This window comes from Fukomys damarensis, unplaced genomic scaffold (genome assembly GCF_012274545.1).
Source record: "Fukomys damarensis isolate Sample0158 unplaced genomic scaffold, DMR_v1.0_HiC HiC_scaffold_20, whole genome shotgun sequence".
Lineage (NCBI taxonomy): Eukaryota > Metazoa > Chordata > Mammalia > Rodentia > Bathyergidae > Fukomys > Fukomys damarensis.
This window is the reverse complement of record NW_022900932.1, coordinates 42,603,724-42,620,257: the sequence shown is the minus strand read 5'-3', so window position 1 is coordinate 42,620,257 and position 16,534 is coordinate 42,603,724.

Below are 16,534 nucleotides of genomic sequence, written 5' to 3'. Positions count from 1 at the left end.
TAATGATAATTTAAATTCCTCCTTTCCTGTCCATATTCCAATTTCTCTTATCTAATTTCCATGAATAATGTTTCTAGAATTATATTGAACAGGACATCCTTGTCTTATTCCTAATTTTAGAGTGAAGGCTTTCCATTTTTGACCATTTAGCATAACTTTGGCTGTTGATTTGACATAGATGGCTTTTACCAAATTGAGGTAAAGACCTTCTATTCCAATTTTCTTTGGGGTTTTTAAAAATCATGTATGGGTGTTGGACTTTGTTAAATTCTTTTTCTGCATCTGTTGAGATGATCATGGGGTTTTTGTCTTTGGTTCTGTTAGTGTGCTATATTGCATTATTTATTTGTGTATGTTGAACCATCCCTACATCCCTGGGCAGACAGGAGGGAAAGAAAGAAGGAGAAAACAAAATCAAGAACAAAACAAAAACACTAAATTTTTTTCACTCATAAAAAAAATAATTTAAAGACCGAAAGCAAAGGGGGGAAAAAAAAACAGAAGAAGAAATTTTTCTGTGATTCCAAGCCTGTGTTTATCTTTTTGTGTCTACAGTTTTGTTGCAGTGTCCAGTTCGAGGCATGACTCTGCTCTTGCCGGTAGACAAGGAAGTCAGAGCCCAGATCTGTGCTGGACAATCCCAGCAAACCTGCAATAGGATTAGGGTGTTGTGCTGGTTCTGAGACATTCAAATCCACAAAAACTCAGGTTGAACCTGGCCTCTAGTTGAGGGGTTGGAGCCTGAGTCATCTTTGCCAGCTTGACCATGGATGTCTTCCGTGGTTGTCCCTCACCCAGTCACTGTGGGAGTTTAACAGGGAGCCCTGAGATAAAGCCAACTCATGTCTGCTCTGAATCCCAGGTTCAGTTGGCTCCTCCCTAAAATGGCCTCTGACCAAGTACCCGCTCTGAGGGCCACAGCAAACACTTGCACTGGAATCACTCCCCAACTGTTATTGTACACAGATCCACTATTTCAATCCACTGGTGCGTTTCTCCCTGAAGACCTCTGTGGTTGCCTGTTTTCCCTATGTCTCTGTAGACTTGATCTTCCTTCTCTTGCCATAAGCCAGGAGCCAGTAAGAAAGTGCAGACTGACCCTTCCTTTTTCTGCATTGTGGGCTGTCTATTCAATTTCTCTGTAGGCTCCAATTTTCCTTTCTGATCCTTTCTGGGTCACAGGGGTCCACCTCCCTCCTTCTTTTCCTCCCTAAGATGTTATTTTCCAGTGTCTGGATTCCAAATATTGGAGAAGCCCATTTATTGCTGCTTACCACTGTGCCATCTTCCTGGAAGGGTCAAGAGGGTTTAGCCTTTGGTTGACTGGCTCCAAAGCAGAAATGGCGTGGTAGACAGGCCTGGCTGAAGGAAAGCTGCTCACATCATGGCAATCAGGAAGCACAGAGAGAAAGGAGGAACCAGGGAAGAGATTTAATCTTTTCAAGTCACACTCCCACTGACCTATCCCTTCCAACCAGGTCCTACCTCCAAATGTGAGACTTTTGGAGACATCTTAGATCTAAACTATGATAGTGTTCTTGTGCTAATGTCTTGCCTACCCTCAAGCCTGCTGGATTCATCAGACTCCTAACTCCCTGGAACCAACAACCAGCCTTAGCTAGGATGTGCTGAGTAGGGACACTGTATCCCTCTTGGTATAGCACATAATGAGACTCTGAGGGCTGCCTAGCTTGCTCCTAATGTACTTTGCCCTTCCCCAGACTGGATTGCAAAACTGGCTGTTTCTATCTTGCCAACCACTTCACCTCCCTTTCTTTCTCCTCTCTTGAAATTCCTGCTATTGTTAATTATTGTTAATAAATTGGCTCAGTTTTCCCTTGGGCCTAGTATCACCTGATATTTAAGAGGGGCCCCAAGAAGGTACATATGCGTGTGTGCTGATGTATATGTGTGAAGAAGGCATGAGGTTGCTGACTTCCCTGTCATAAATTCTGCAGTTTTGTCTCCTTGATGAACTCATTAACACAGTGCTTTCTCTTTCTCATGAATTGCATTATAGGTATCTGTGCCCTATGTTTTTATATGTGAAAAAGCCTTTTCCTCTTTGCCCTTTTCTTTCTTTCTTTCTTTCTTTCTTTCTTTCTTTCTTTCTTTCTTTCTTTCTTTCTTTCTTTCTTTCTTTCTTTCTTTCTTTCTTTCTGTCTTTCTTTCTTTCTTTCTTTCTTTCTTTCTTTCTTTCTTTCTTTTTCCTCTCTCCCTCCCCCCTCCCTCCCTTCCTTCCTTCCTTCCTTCCTTCCTTCCTTCCTCCCTTCCTCCCTTCCTTCCCTCCTTCCTTATTTTCATTCTTTCCTTCATTTGGACAGGAGAGGATGAAATTTTATGAATTCAGCTTTTTCTAGCTCCTTAGAAATAATAGGTAGTATTTACTGACCACTCACTATGTGAGAAGCACTTCTGACTGATGTAAGTCCCATGACAATTCTGTGCAAGAGGTGAGCATTATTATTTTTTACCTCATTTTACAGGAGAAAAAACTGAAGCTATGGAGTATAGCTGTCAGGAATCTTGTTTACGACTCACAGGATTCAAATCAAATTCCAACTACAACATCAACAAAAACAAAAAAGAAATGGAGGAGGAAGAAGGGAATGAGAAAGAAAAAATAAGGAAAAAGGAAATGTATTGGCTCAGTAATTAAAAAGTCTAGGGTACATCGACATTAGGCACACCTGAACCCAAGTATCCAAACATTTTGGCAGGGCATCTATCCACCCCCCTCACCCAGCCCTTTTGTCTGAATTGGCCTTGTGTCAGGCACTTGTTTCTCTCCTAGTGGAAGCTAAGAGGCTGCAGCTGCTGTGGCCTGCTTCCTGCTAACTCTTTTCAACACCGTTGGCAGAATTACTGAGAATAGCTCTTACTGGAGACCTGAGGTCACAGGCATGTCTGCAATCTGAATTGAGTCTGACAGAGAGGAAATTCCATAGAGGAAAGTATGAGTGTTGAGACCCAAAGATAGGATGAGGGATTCTGGATGCGCTAGAGCAACATGAAGATGAAGACAGGAGGTGAAGAGGCACAGAAAGTGGTCTCTCCAAAGCCAAAGCCAGGTATGGTCTCAAGGTCTACTGTGACTCCATCAGAGATCCATGAATCCTATCTTGGATTTGTCATTAATGAGCTGGAGTGACCTTACAGATTCTCACTTTTCCCATTGGCATAACAGAATAATACCTGTCCTATCTCCTTCACTGAGTTATTGCAGAAATTAAATAGGCTTTGAATTAAAAAGCACTTTGAAGAGTCAAATATAAGATACTATGTTATTCCTATGTACACCTTCCATATTGTTTGTTGAAATACTCTTAAAATCCTTTGCATTTTCCTAATTTTGTTTTCTTATTTTCCTTTTCAAAACCTCATCACACCATAATCTCAGCACTTGAAAGGCTGAGGCAATTTGTTTGTTGAAATACTCTTAAAATCCTTTGCATTTTCCTAATTTTTTTTTTCTTATTTTCCTTTTCAAAACCTCATCACACCATAATCTCAGCACTTGAAAGGCTGAGGCAAGAAGATTGCCATGAGTTTTGAGGTCAGCCTGGGCTACACAGTGAGTTCAAGGCCAGCCTGAATGATACAGCGAGACCTTGTCTCAGAAAACAAACAGAAAAACAAGAAAAACTCATTACATATAATTGTAAATAAGATCCTAATGGTATAATTGACAATGTGCAATAGGAAGAAAAGGGCTAAAGGTGTAGGGAAAAGTGGGAAGGGTACAGAAAAGGAAATAAGGCAAAAGAAAAAAATATGAGAAAATGAAAAAATAGAAATAAAGTTTTTGTAAATAGGGAAGGGGGGTGGCTATAGGGAGGGTAGAGGTATGGGGAAAAAATGAGAACCAAGACCTGTCATGTAAAGGTACAAGATCCCAACAATGAATGTAGCTGTACTGTATATCTAAAATGTACCAGTAAACTCAATGAGAAAAAAAAGAAAAAGAAAAACTCATAACAAAGTAATATATGATAATACAGTTTGAGAGCATGAAAAAAGTAAAATAAAAGAAAATCATTACCTCTGAGAGGTAAGATTATTATCATTTTGATGTTGTTTCTCATCTCTTCTGTGTGGAAGACCCTGTGTGAGCATTTAATAAAAATAGGATGATATATCAAAACCTGCTTTTTCTCTATAAATGATGCTGCAAAAATTAATATTTAGATAGTCATTTATACATTCTTTTTAAATATTAATTTAATCACTGAATATTTTTCTATGACATCTGTCAATGTAAGGCAGAATAATCTATTGTTTAGCAAAACTCTTATTAGACATTTAATTATTTCTAATTTTTCCTTATTAGCAAAAATCTTACGCAAAATTTTCTAGAGATGGATTTCAGAGTCAAAGGTTTTCCAAAATTTCAAAGCTCTTGGTACCTACTGCACATCTGGAAAGAACCATAGCCTTGTGAGCAGATGTGTGCCTATCCAGCTTAAACCCCAAGAGGGATCCACCAAGCCAGTCCCCATTAATGCACAAAACCACAAGAGGTAATAATGTTTTTTAAGCCAGTGAATTTCGAAATGTGTTGTTACACAGTAATAGATAAGCAAGAGACTTGCCAAATTTGTTTCCAGTACCCCAAATCTGTGAACAACCTGAACTTTAAGGATTAAAAGTTGTTGCCTTTGAAGCTGCACAGCCTGGTTTTCAATTTTCCCTACCATTTCATTAGTAGCTCAATGACCTTGGGTAAATGACTGAATTCTCTGAGCTTTACTGTACCAGTAAATAAAATGGGCACAAAAGTAATACTTGCCTTTAAAATTCTTGAAGACATAAGTGTGGGCAAGGATTTGCTGAACAGACCCCAAATGCACAAGAAATAATACCAATCATCAACGAATGAGATCATATCAAATTAAAAAGCTTCTGTACAGCAAAGGCACAACTAACACAGTAAAGAAACAAATTATGGAATGGGAAAAAATTTGCCAGCTACTCCTTGGCCAGAGGACTAATAATCTAAAATATATGAAGAACTCAAAGTAATTAGACCCCTGAGAGTGAAAGACCCAATCAAAACATATACAACTTAAATGAATAGACACTTTTCAGAAGAAATACAAATGGCCAATAAATACATGAAAAAATGTTCAACAACACTGGGCACTTGAAAAACACAAACTAAAAGAGCACCGAGATTTAATCTTACTCCAGAAAGAATTACTATCATCAAGCAATCAACCAATAACAAATGCTGGTGAGGCTACAGGGAAAAAGAAACCCTTCTTCATGTTGGTGAGAGTGTAAACTAGTACAACCATTATGGAAATCAGTATGGAGATATTTCAAGAAACTAACTAGAAATTCCATTTGGTCTAGCTATTCCCGTTCTATTAAAAACATCCTATTACAGTGGTACATGCATGTTTATAGCAGCATAATTCATAATAGCAAAAGCTTGGAAGTGGCTTTTGTATCAATTAACAGATGAATGGATAAAGAAAATGTGGTCCTGGGGCTGGGGATTTAGCTCAGTGGTTCCACCATCTGCCTCGCAAGTGCAAGGTCCCAAGTTTGATCCTTAGTAAAAGAAAGAAACAAAGAAAGAAAATATGGTATTTATGCACAATGGAATATATTCTGTCATTAAAAGTGACAAAGTTGAGTCATTTTTAGGTAAATGAAAACACCTTGAGATCATAATGTTAAGTGCAATAAATCACATAAGTGTAAATATCACATGCTTTCTTTTCTACGACAAACCCAAAATATAAATAATGAGCAAAGTAAAAGATAGACAATAGGAAATAGTGAAATAGACCTTTATTTTATTATTGAGTTTATTGGTACATTTTAGGTATGCAGTACAGTTACATTCATTATTGGAAACTTGTACCTTTATATGACAGGTCTTGGTTCTCATTTTTTCCCCTTGTCCCTGCCCTCCCTTCACCTCCTCCTCCCCTCCCCATTCACAAACACTTTATTTCCATCTTTTCATTTTTTTTCTTTTCCCTTATTACCTTTCCCCCTACCCTTCCCACTATCCCTAAACCTTTAGCCCCTTTCTTCCCATTTCACAAAGTCAGTTATCTCATTAGGATCTTATGCACTATAGTTTATTCACACCAGAGAAACTATTCGGTATTTACATGTGTGACTTATTTATTTCACTTAGGAGTATATCTTCAATATGTATCCATTTTATTATGAATGAATCTAATTTCTCATTCTTTATGGCTGAGTAGTATTCCATTTTATAGAAAAACCACATCTTCTTTATCCAGTTTCTAACAGATGGGCAAATGGGCTGTTTCCAAATTTTAGCTATTACAAACTGTGCCACTATAAACATAGGTGCTCATATATCACTGTGATAGGATTCTTTTTTTTTGGAAAGATACCCAGCAGAGGGATGGCTGGGTCAAATGGAACATCTAGTCCTAGCTCTTTGAAAGATTTCCATAGTGGTTGCACCAGTCTGCACTCCAACAATGGAGATGGGTTCCTTTATCCCCACAACCCCACCAATATTTGTTATTGTTTGATTTCTTGATAGCAGCCATTCTTTGTGGGGTGAGGTGGAATCTCAGTGTTGTTTTCATCTGCATCTCTCTAATGACCAGTGATGTGGAACATTTTTTCATATATTTACTTGATGCTTTTACTTCTTTGTCTGAGAAATGTCTGTTCATTTCACATGCCCATTTTTGAATCGGGTCTTTATATTTGGGGGGACTGGTTGTTTTGAGTTCTTTATATATTCTAGATAATAGTCCTTTGTCTGAGGAGCAGCTGGAAAAATTTTTTTCCCACATTGTAGGTTGTCTCTTAGTTCTTTTGATGGTTTCTTTTGCAGTGCAGAAGCTTTTTAATAAGATGAGATCACAGATATTCTTTCTGCTAGTTCCCATGCCACTGAGGATTTGTTCATAAAGTCTTTTCCTACGCCAATGTCTTCAAGAGTTCTGCCTAATTTATGTTCCAGCAAGTTTAGTGTTTCTGTTTTAATATTTAGATCTTTAATCCACTTGGATTTGACTTTAGTGCATAGTGAAAGATAAGGGTCCAGTTTTAATCTTTGGCAGGTTGAAATCCAGTTTTTCCAACACCACTTATTAAAGAGGCCATCTTTCCTCCACTGAGGATGGTCAGCTCCTTTGTCAAAGATGACATAGCTGAGTACATCTGGATTTGTTTTGTGTCTTCCAATCTGTTCCACTGATCCTCAGGTCTGTTTCTTTGCCAGTACCATGCTGTTTTCATCATAGTGGCTTTGTAGTATAGTTTCAAATTGGGAGCTGTTATACCCGCTGCCATGTGTCTGTTGCCTAGGATGGCTTTTGCTATTCTAGGTCTCTTATGGTTCAAAATGAATTTTGGATTCTTTTTTCTAGTTCTTTGAAATATAGTGTTAGAATTTCAATTGGCATTGCATTGAATCTGTATAGCAGTTTTGGTAGTATGGACATTTTCACTATGTTGATTCTTCCTACCCTGGAGAAGGGGATATCTTTCCATCTTCTTATATCCTCTTTGATCTCTTTTAGTATGGACATTCACTATGTTGATTCTTCCTACCCTGGAGAAGGGGATATCTTTCCATCTTCTTATATCCTCTTTGATCTCTTTTTTCAGAGTGCTGTAGTTTTCAGTGTAGAGGTCTTTTGCTTCTTTTGTTAGATTGATTCCTAGATACTTCATTTTTTTGGATGCTATTGTGAAAGGAATTGTTTCCCTAATTTCTCTCTCAGTGAGTCTGTTATTTGTGTACAAGAAGGCTATTGATTTTTTTTCTTTGTATTGAGTTTATTGGTACAATCTAGGTATTCAATACAGTTACATTCATTATTGGGATCCTGCACCTTTACATGATAGGTCTTGATTCTCATTTTTTCCCCTTGTCCCTGCCCTACTTTCACCCCCTCCTCCCCTCCCCATTTACAAACACTTTATTTCCATTTTTTCAATTTCTCATATTTTTTTCCTCTCCCTTATTACCTTTCCCCCACCCTTCCCACTTTCCCTACACCTTTGAGGGATAATATGGTGGAGCAAGAGACTGAGTTGGAGAAAAAGGACAGACAAAAGAATTTGCAGAGTGGAATGAGGAAAAGAAAGAAAAAAAATGAATTTGAAAGGCCTCTTTCAGACTATATCTCTGCTGTCATAATATACCACATGCACAGTCATGTGTAGAACCAAGTCCCCTGATCTGAGCTAGCCAATGGCAGATCCCTGTGACTCAGAATGACCTCAGGCTACAAGGCCCAAATTGAGTTCCCTGACCTGCAAGGTTGAACTCCACACAGTTCTATTACAGGTTTCCCCTGCCCTTTCTTTAAAGATGTGCAAAGTTGGGAGCTCAGAAAAATACCCTTTATGACCACCTATGTGTCTGCACATAGTAGTAGGTCCAAGGACTTGCACAATCAGGTCTGAGAGTGGGGGGGGGGTTCAGAGGCATCCAAGCAGCTACCTTCCTTACTGGAGCTGGTGTCAGAACAGGCAGGGGAGGGTGCAGCTCAAAATAGACCTCTAGTGTATGAGGAGAACCAAATATAGAGGAAGTGAGGAGGGAGAGAGGGGAGGTGAGATTCTTAAAAAGAGGAATTATGATGTACCAAGAACCCACAAGGAATATGATCACAAGGTACTACAAACACATATTAAAAAAAGAAAATAGTCTGAGAGATGAAGGGAGGGGAGGGAAAAGGGATGAAAAAAGGATTAAGATGTGTCATATATATGTGACAACCCCTTAAGATAAATCTAATCACTGTGTACTTCAAACATACTAATAGGAACAATCCCTGCCTCACGTCACTGCTGAGAGTTAGATAACGCATATAGGGTGCTTAGCACAGTGTGGTCAGAGTTAGTCCTCAGTATATTTCAGCCATGATGATGCTGATCCTTGCTGATAACACATCTCATATGGCTTCCTTTATTAAATTTCTTAGAGTATAGATCACACTATCATATGTTTACCCCTTGCCTCAGTCACCATCACAGGTATACCTTCTCCAGACACAAAGAGACTCTCAGCAACACTTTCATTCTTGGAAACATAGCTTCAGTTAAATTGTCAAAGTCACACAAGTTATTTCGATCATGGCTAACTGGAGGCCTATATGCCTCACTTATCTGTATGTCAAGTTCTTTTCCCGTGTGGGAAATTTTCTGCCATTACTTCTGTGATGTTTCCTATGCCATTTACACTTTCCTGTTTCTTCGTTGACTCTGATCAGTCTTATGTTATTCTTCTTTGCATTGTCTCGCAGCTGCTGGATAGATTTCTCATGGTCCCTTACTATTTTTAAGACATTTTTCTTTTCCTGGTCACTAATTGCAATCCTATCTTCTATATCTGAAATTCTGTACTCACATTGTCTCATTCTGCTGTGTAAACTTTCAATGGATTTTTCTAATCTCCTGAAAATCTGTTTGCATCTGTTTTATGGATTCCATTTGTTTCCTATGTTGGGATTCCATCATGTTCCTCAGTTCCTTTTTTTTTTTTTAAATTTTTTTTTTTTTTTTAATAAATTTGCTCTAGATTTATTCATCATGTCCTGCACTGTGGGCACAATTTCTGCTGTTATCTGAGAAATTATTTGTGATTTTTTTCAGATTCTCTTTCATTGGCAGTTTAGGGAGTCCAGGTGATTATCAGATTGTTCCTTCTCGTTCCCTTTGGGAATTGCCTTAGGTGATCTGGAAGTCTGGTTTTGAGACTTGTTCTCATTTCAACAGATGCAGCCCACACCAGATTCTCTTTCATTGGCAGTTTAGGGAGTCCAGGTGATTATCAGATTGTTCCTTCTCGTTTCCCTTTGGGATTTGCCTTAGGTGATCTGGAAGTCTGGTTTTGAGACTTGTTCTCATTTCAACAGATGCAGCCCACTGTGCCTTTGTTGAGGTGACTTTTTGCTCACCCAGTGGTCTTCAATTCTCAGCAAGCCACCAAGAGGCCTTTTCTCTGCTACTTCCACTGCACCAATTCCTGGGTTCAGAATGGTGGCCTTCTGGATCCCTGAGTTGTTCTGTTGTCCAGGTGGGTTCTGGTTGGGGCCTGTGAACACTTGGGATGATATCTAGGTGTGCCTCTGGCTAGAGCCCGCACCCCCTACATAGGTGTTGTCTGGGAGGGCCTTTGGCTGGGGTCTGTGTACCCCAGTTACTGGTGTCTGAGTGGCTTCTGGCTGGGGTCTGCAAGCACTTATGGATGCAATGTGGGCAGGCCTCTGGCTATTGCTTGTGTGCCTGTGCAGCTCTTTTCCAGATGGGCCTTTGGCTGGGGTCTGTGGGCCCCAGTGGCTAGGATCAGGGCAGGGCCCTGGCTGGGACCTGCCTGCAGCTGCACTGCTTTGGACCACACCAGCTTCTTGCTGGGACCTGTGTGCACTTACAACTTGTTATTTTAAGTGGGTTTCCAAAATGTTTATTTCCTTAATGAAATGTTTTTCTTAAGCTGATGTCACTGATTAAATATTTACTTCATTTATAGCCACATTCCTAAGATGGCTTTGTGGTCTCTTGCATCCATGTTTGTTTAAAGGTTGAATCACAGTTCTTGTTCCTCAATGATTCTACTGGAAATTATAAATATAAAAGCCAGACATTTCTTAAGACACAAATGGCTGAGATCATTATTTCTAAAGGAGCTTTATTCACTTCCTCTAAAAAACATCTATTGAGCATCTAACACATGCCAGACCCTTGTCTAGTCTTGAGAGAGGGGAGGGGGACATGACTTTTGACCTTAAGAAGCTTATAGTCTGTGGAGTGAATGTGGGGAGTGGCAGGAAATGAAAGGTAGCTCTAATGCTGTCAGAACTGTGGAAGGAGACACAAGAGGCCATGGAGTTCAGCAGAGCACACCTTTCTCTACCACTTCTTTCTCTACCGCTTCCTAGCCTAATGGGTGGAAACGAGATGGGGACAAATTTCCACCCAGCAGCCGTTCCCAAGCCTCTTTCTTCCTGACACCTAGGGGTGGCTATGTCCTGCAACTAGGGCACTGCGTTCATCATTCTGTTTCCTTCCCTTGGCTAGTTGCTGTCACAGCCACCTTTGAGGTACATAGGGCCATGGGGCCAAATTCTGACCAACAGGAGTGTGGACACTAATCTGTCAATTTATTACAAATAGCTAAATTGATAGAAATTAAACATAGTCAGAGAAGTGTTGGGCTTTAAAGGAAATCAGCAAAAAAATAAAAACATCAGAATTGTGACTGGAGGCGCATCTGACGAATGCCAGGCCTGGGGCCAGGAATTTCGCTCCGTGGTGCCGCCTGCCTTGCAAGTGCAAGGGCCTGAGTTCACACTGGCATCGGAAAAAAAAAAGAAAGAAAAAGAATGCCAGGCCTCAAGATAAAGATGCAATGGCCAGGCCTGCCTGCTTCCTGAAGGGCTAAACACTAATTTAAGATTATAATTAGCACCACTTGGTACAGTAAGTCCAGGTAGGCATCAGTCACCCAGATGGGTGACCAGAACACCTGGACCCATTGCTTCCCCAAAATGCCTTTGTTCTTTCCACATACCTTTGCTGTGTGTGACTTGTTTCCCTATTGAATCAATTTTAGCTAAGCAGCTATACTTGTAATCCTTTAGAATGTTTATAGTTTGACCCACATTGTACTCACACTGTGACTTTGCTATATAAATTACCTCTGACAAAGGGCTTCAGTGGCAACCCACTTTCGAGACTCCTCCTGTCTTTCTACAGCCACCTCTCAAAAACCTTTCTTACTTTTAACCTCCACTGTTCCTTGGAATTCATTCTTCAATATTTAGGGGACATGACCTCAGCACATCTGACATCTAGCACACTGGGAGGTATATTTCCCCTATGTCGACTTTTGGTTTGGAATTTAAGAACTAGTGCACCACTTTCCCTCTCTCTCACTTCCCTCTCTCTCCCGCCTCCACTTCCCTTTCTGCAGTGACCTCAGAGGAATATTACCGATGGAATAACTACAAAATGAAAGGGCCACCGCCCCACAAAGATTGTGAGGCAAACAAAAATAAAAACTGCACATATCGTGTTAAGTCAACAAGATTTAAAGACTTGTTACCGAAGGCTAGCCTGGTCCATCCTAATACGTTATACATAGCTCTAGTTGTGAAGTTTCTATGTGTATATTTCCATTTCCTATAAATGGACTTTCTATTAAAAAGACAGAAACATTAAAGAATACTCATTCATTAGCCTGGCTATCTTCTTGGTTTTGAAGAAAAATCTTAGATTGTGATGTTTGGAACTATAGGAGCCCCAAGGTGAGGATGAGGAGGGGATAGACAGAATTATAGAGATGAGAGCCCAAGAACTATAACATTTGTGAAATAGCTAACTTAAATGAGGATACACAGGTTCCAAACTTAAAAAAAAAAAAAAAGAATGTCTTGCTTAAGTCTTTCCTGTTATTTGCCTTTGAATGCATCTTTGCTGATATTCCAGCTGCAAACGAGGATGAGGAATGTGGTTATGATGGACGAGTAAAATGAGTTCCTGCAACAACTCATGTTCTCTCCACTACCATGTACACTATAGTCACTACTGAAAAATAAAAAATAATCCTGGACAGTACTTCCTATGTGCAACACACTTTCGGTGGCTTTAAGGTGACAGAAGGGGGTGGGAGTACAATGTAAAACTAAGAGCTAAGATCCTAAAGGAAGACACTTAGATTCACACACTGACTCTGTCACTCTTTTTTCTGTCACTTTGAACAAGTGACTTAACGCTCTCCAAACACAGCCTTGTCTGTATAAGGGAACAATTATAGAAACTTTCTTATAACAATACTGTAAGAATCAGATGATGCATCAGAAGTAACATATCTGAAACACAAACACAATGCACAGGAGCCCCTGAAATAAATTGGATTTTAATTTTCATAACATCCTATGATAGCTGGGGCAGGCATTACTAGTCCTGCTTTGGAGTTGAGGAAACAGAAGTGTAGAGAAAGTATAGAGAGGTTAAGTGACTTCTTCAATATTAGAACTAGGATTTCAGCCTGGGGTGGTGGTTTGCATGTCTAAATTCTTTACTCAGTAGCATTGCCAAGATGTAAAACAAAAATTTAAAACCTGAAGTGCTTCCCTTTTGATCTACAACAGAATCATTTCCATAAAGTTCACTCCAAGATAATGATGTCACATGTAGCATCATATGGTTAAATTCATTAACAGATTTAAATTTAATCAACAAATGTTACATTTACAGTGATATTTTGAAAGGTTTTTTAATACTCTCCCCCTCCATTTACCCCCTCACGTTATAAAAATCAAGTGAAAAGGTACACCTTCACCATCCATGCAAGACAGCACATGTGCTATTCTAGATAATTTGTGAATCAAATAGCAAGGTGGCTTTTTTCCAAGGTTTTTAATACTCATCAAAATCTTTATTATTTCCTCTGATAGTTTAGCATGCAAGTTTGCTTTCCTTACCTTTAAGGCTATGTGACTGTCAATCTCAAATTACTCAGGATATGCTTGAAAAAAGAGACCAGGACCCCTTTGAAGCCCTCCCACTAGGACTCACCTTTTAAAGTTTCCACATTTACCAACTGTGCCACTCTGGGGGAACATACCTTTAACACATGGGCCTTTAGGGACATTGCAGATACAAACTGCAGGTGGGAACTTACCTCCTGTAACAACTTCTTAGATTGTATTAGTGGGAGATGGGATGGTCTTGGAGTTAATATAATGAGTCAGGCAGGCAAAATAAAGGTCATCACCAGATGCTAGTGCGTGTGTGTGTGTGTGTGTGTGCGTGTGTGTGTTCATTTTCTGGTTGCTTGGTTTGGGTGACACTATGCTTACTCTGAAGTTTCCTACCTATATCCCAACCATGAGATACTCCCCTGGCTTAGTCTTCTCTGTGCATTCTGTGCAAGCCCCTCACTTGGTCCTGATCTTACCTTTGTTTGGCTGTTACTTCTAGACTGGCAGATGGAAGACTCCCTTTGGATGCCAGCCTATTGTCCACTCAACCATCCAGAGCCAAAATCTCATCAGAATCTAGAGAGGACAGAGAATAAGAAGAAAAAGAAAACCAGCCCAACAAACCACTAGACTTGCCGTAGGAAAACAAAGCAGTAGGGGTGTTGGAAACAAGCACTGTGGCTGAAACCATAGCACACAGACCAAGATGGTAGGGGCTCTAACAACTGGTGCCCGGGAGAGCTCAGGCTTCCTCCCACTCCTGCAAGCTCTCCGTGTAACCTCAAGTCACTCTGCTCTCTGGGACTCTACTGTATCCCTCAGTCAGGGTTGGATTCGATCAGCAGTTCCCAGTCTTTGGTAATACACCATCATGTCCTAACATAATCCTCAGATATTGTGATGGAGTAGATGCGGGGGCCAAGAATCATTTCCCAGAACCCCCAAGGGTGAGGGGATTCCTAGACAAAACACATTGGTCTTGCAGTCAGTTCCCTTGCAGCCGTGGCATTCCCTCCATTGTTAGTTCAGGGGAGCAGAAAGGGCCCAGAAAATACTATCAGTCAGCTTTGTCCAAGTACAGCCCTTAGAAGCAGCCAAATGGAAGGGAAAGGTCAGGGTGGGTCACATTCTCCATGTCACCCGGACAGCACCTGTTCAATACAGGTGGAAGCAGGGACACCTTAGTGCTAAGAGACCAGGCATGGAGTGAGAGCACTCCTCGGTTTTCTCTCCATCTCAGATTGAGTGAGTCTTTCTTTTCTCCCATTCAGGCACCCCAAAGATCATAAACTAGAAGTATGTTTTGGCTCACACTGTTAAAATTAGTTTCTGACATTTAAAAATTGGGAGATTTCATATTTTAAGAATTCCAGGTTTCTTCTGGAAAATCTGAAAATTCAGCCACACTGTACTCCTTGTCCTTGGACAGCTCTTCCAGCCTCACAGCCAGCAGCTGGCCTGCCTGACTCATTCGTGTTACCCACCAGGCCCTTGGCAGAGGAGGGGCCCCTCACTCTCTGAAGTATTCTAGGATAAACCAGAACTGTAGAGGGTGGGGCATGGCCTGCCTTGAGGGTAAGGGAGTTGGCTCCGGGCCTGGTATTTTACTTACATGGAAAGATATTTAGTCAGGGGCATGGAACTCACTGCTATGTTTATGGCAGAGTTGTTGACCATTATATTACACGGTTTCTTCTCGTGAAGGTGCACTGGAGAAATGAATTTCTTGTCTGGTTCTTTGACAGTTTTCAATAAAAATAAATATCACCTACCTTGTGGCCCAGCAATTCTAAGTGTTACCTTAAGAGAAATGAAAACAGGTCCACAAAAATATCTGTGTAAGGGGCTAAAGCGTAGCTCAGTGGTAGAGAACTTGCCTAGTGCGTATGAGGCTCTGGTTTCCATTCCCGGTGCCATAAAAAAACAAGCAAAGCAAAAAACTTACACACGAAACAATACACATCCTCAACAGGAGAATGGAATATGGTATATTTATACAATGAAATATTATTCAGCTATTAAAAAACAAATTACTTACATACACAACATAGAAGAATCTCTAAGCACTGATGATTCAAAGAAGCCAAACACAAATATATAATTCCACTTACATAAGTTTCAAGAACATATAAAACTAATCTATGGCAACAGGAATCACATTATCTCCGATGAGATTCTGAACTAGAAAAAGAATGAAATGAAGTTCCAGGGATGGTAATAGAAATGATCTAAAACCTTATTTGGCTGATGATTACAAAAATATATATATCTGTCAAAACTCCTTGATTTGCACAGTTTATTGTGTGTAAAATATTAAAAAAAGAAAGAACCCTGACACAGCAGGCTCAGCATTTGCAGGTAGGGAATACTATAACAGCATAGTGAAAATGAGACACACTGAGCCGTTTATATCCCTTCTTTGCCATTCATTAATGATGACCATGGGCAAACAGTTTAATCTCTATTAAGTCTTAATTTTCTCATTTGAAAAATAGCGCTTGTTTTAGCACAATTTTCACAGAATTGCAATGAAGAACTAGTGAGTACAGGTCGATTAAATATCTAGCATATTCTAGCACACAGTTTATAGACTCCCAAAGCCAAACACACTCAAAGGGGAGGTGGTTATTTGCTGTGAAAAAAGATGGATAAGAAAAGAAAAACTGGTCTTTAATTCTAAGAACATTGAAGATTTTCAAGTCTAAGAGATACTCTTTATTGATCCTTGTTTCAGTAAATGATGAAGGAAAGAATTCTTCCTATTCTGAACTATCTACCGTTAATCAGAAATGTATAAAGCTCCTGTTTATTGAGAGAGCTTCATGGCAGAAATGCCCAATTTTCTTGACATTTTTCCAAAGTATATTTTTGATACTGGTACTGGGATATTGGTGGCTGAAGTGGGCAGGGAAAGCACCTAATTGTAGCCCTTTAGTGAATCATAGAAAGTGAGGCTCTTGAAACAAGCTCCAGATCATCCTTCATCTGCAGTAATCAGACTCTGGGGTTTCGGGCTGAGCCTCTCTTACCGTTAAGTCCTAGCCAGTCATCCCACGAGGTTACACCCCTTACTCTACACAGGCAGAGACCAA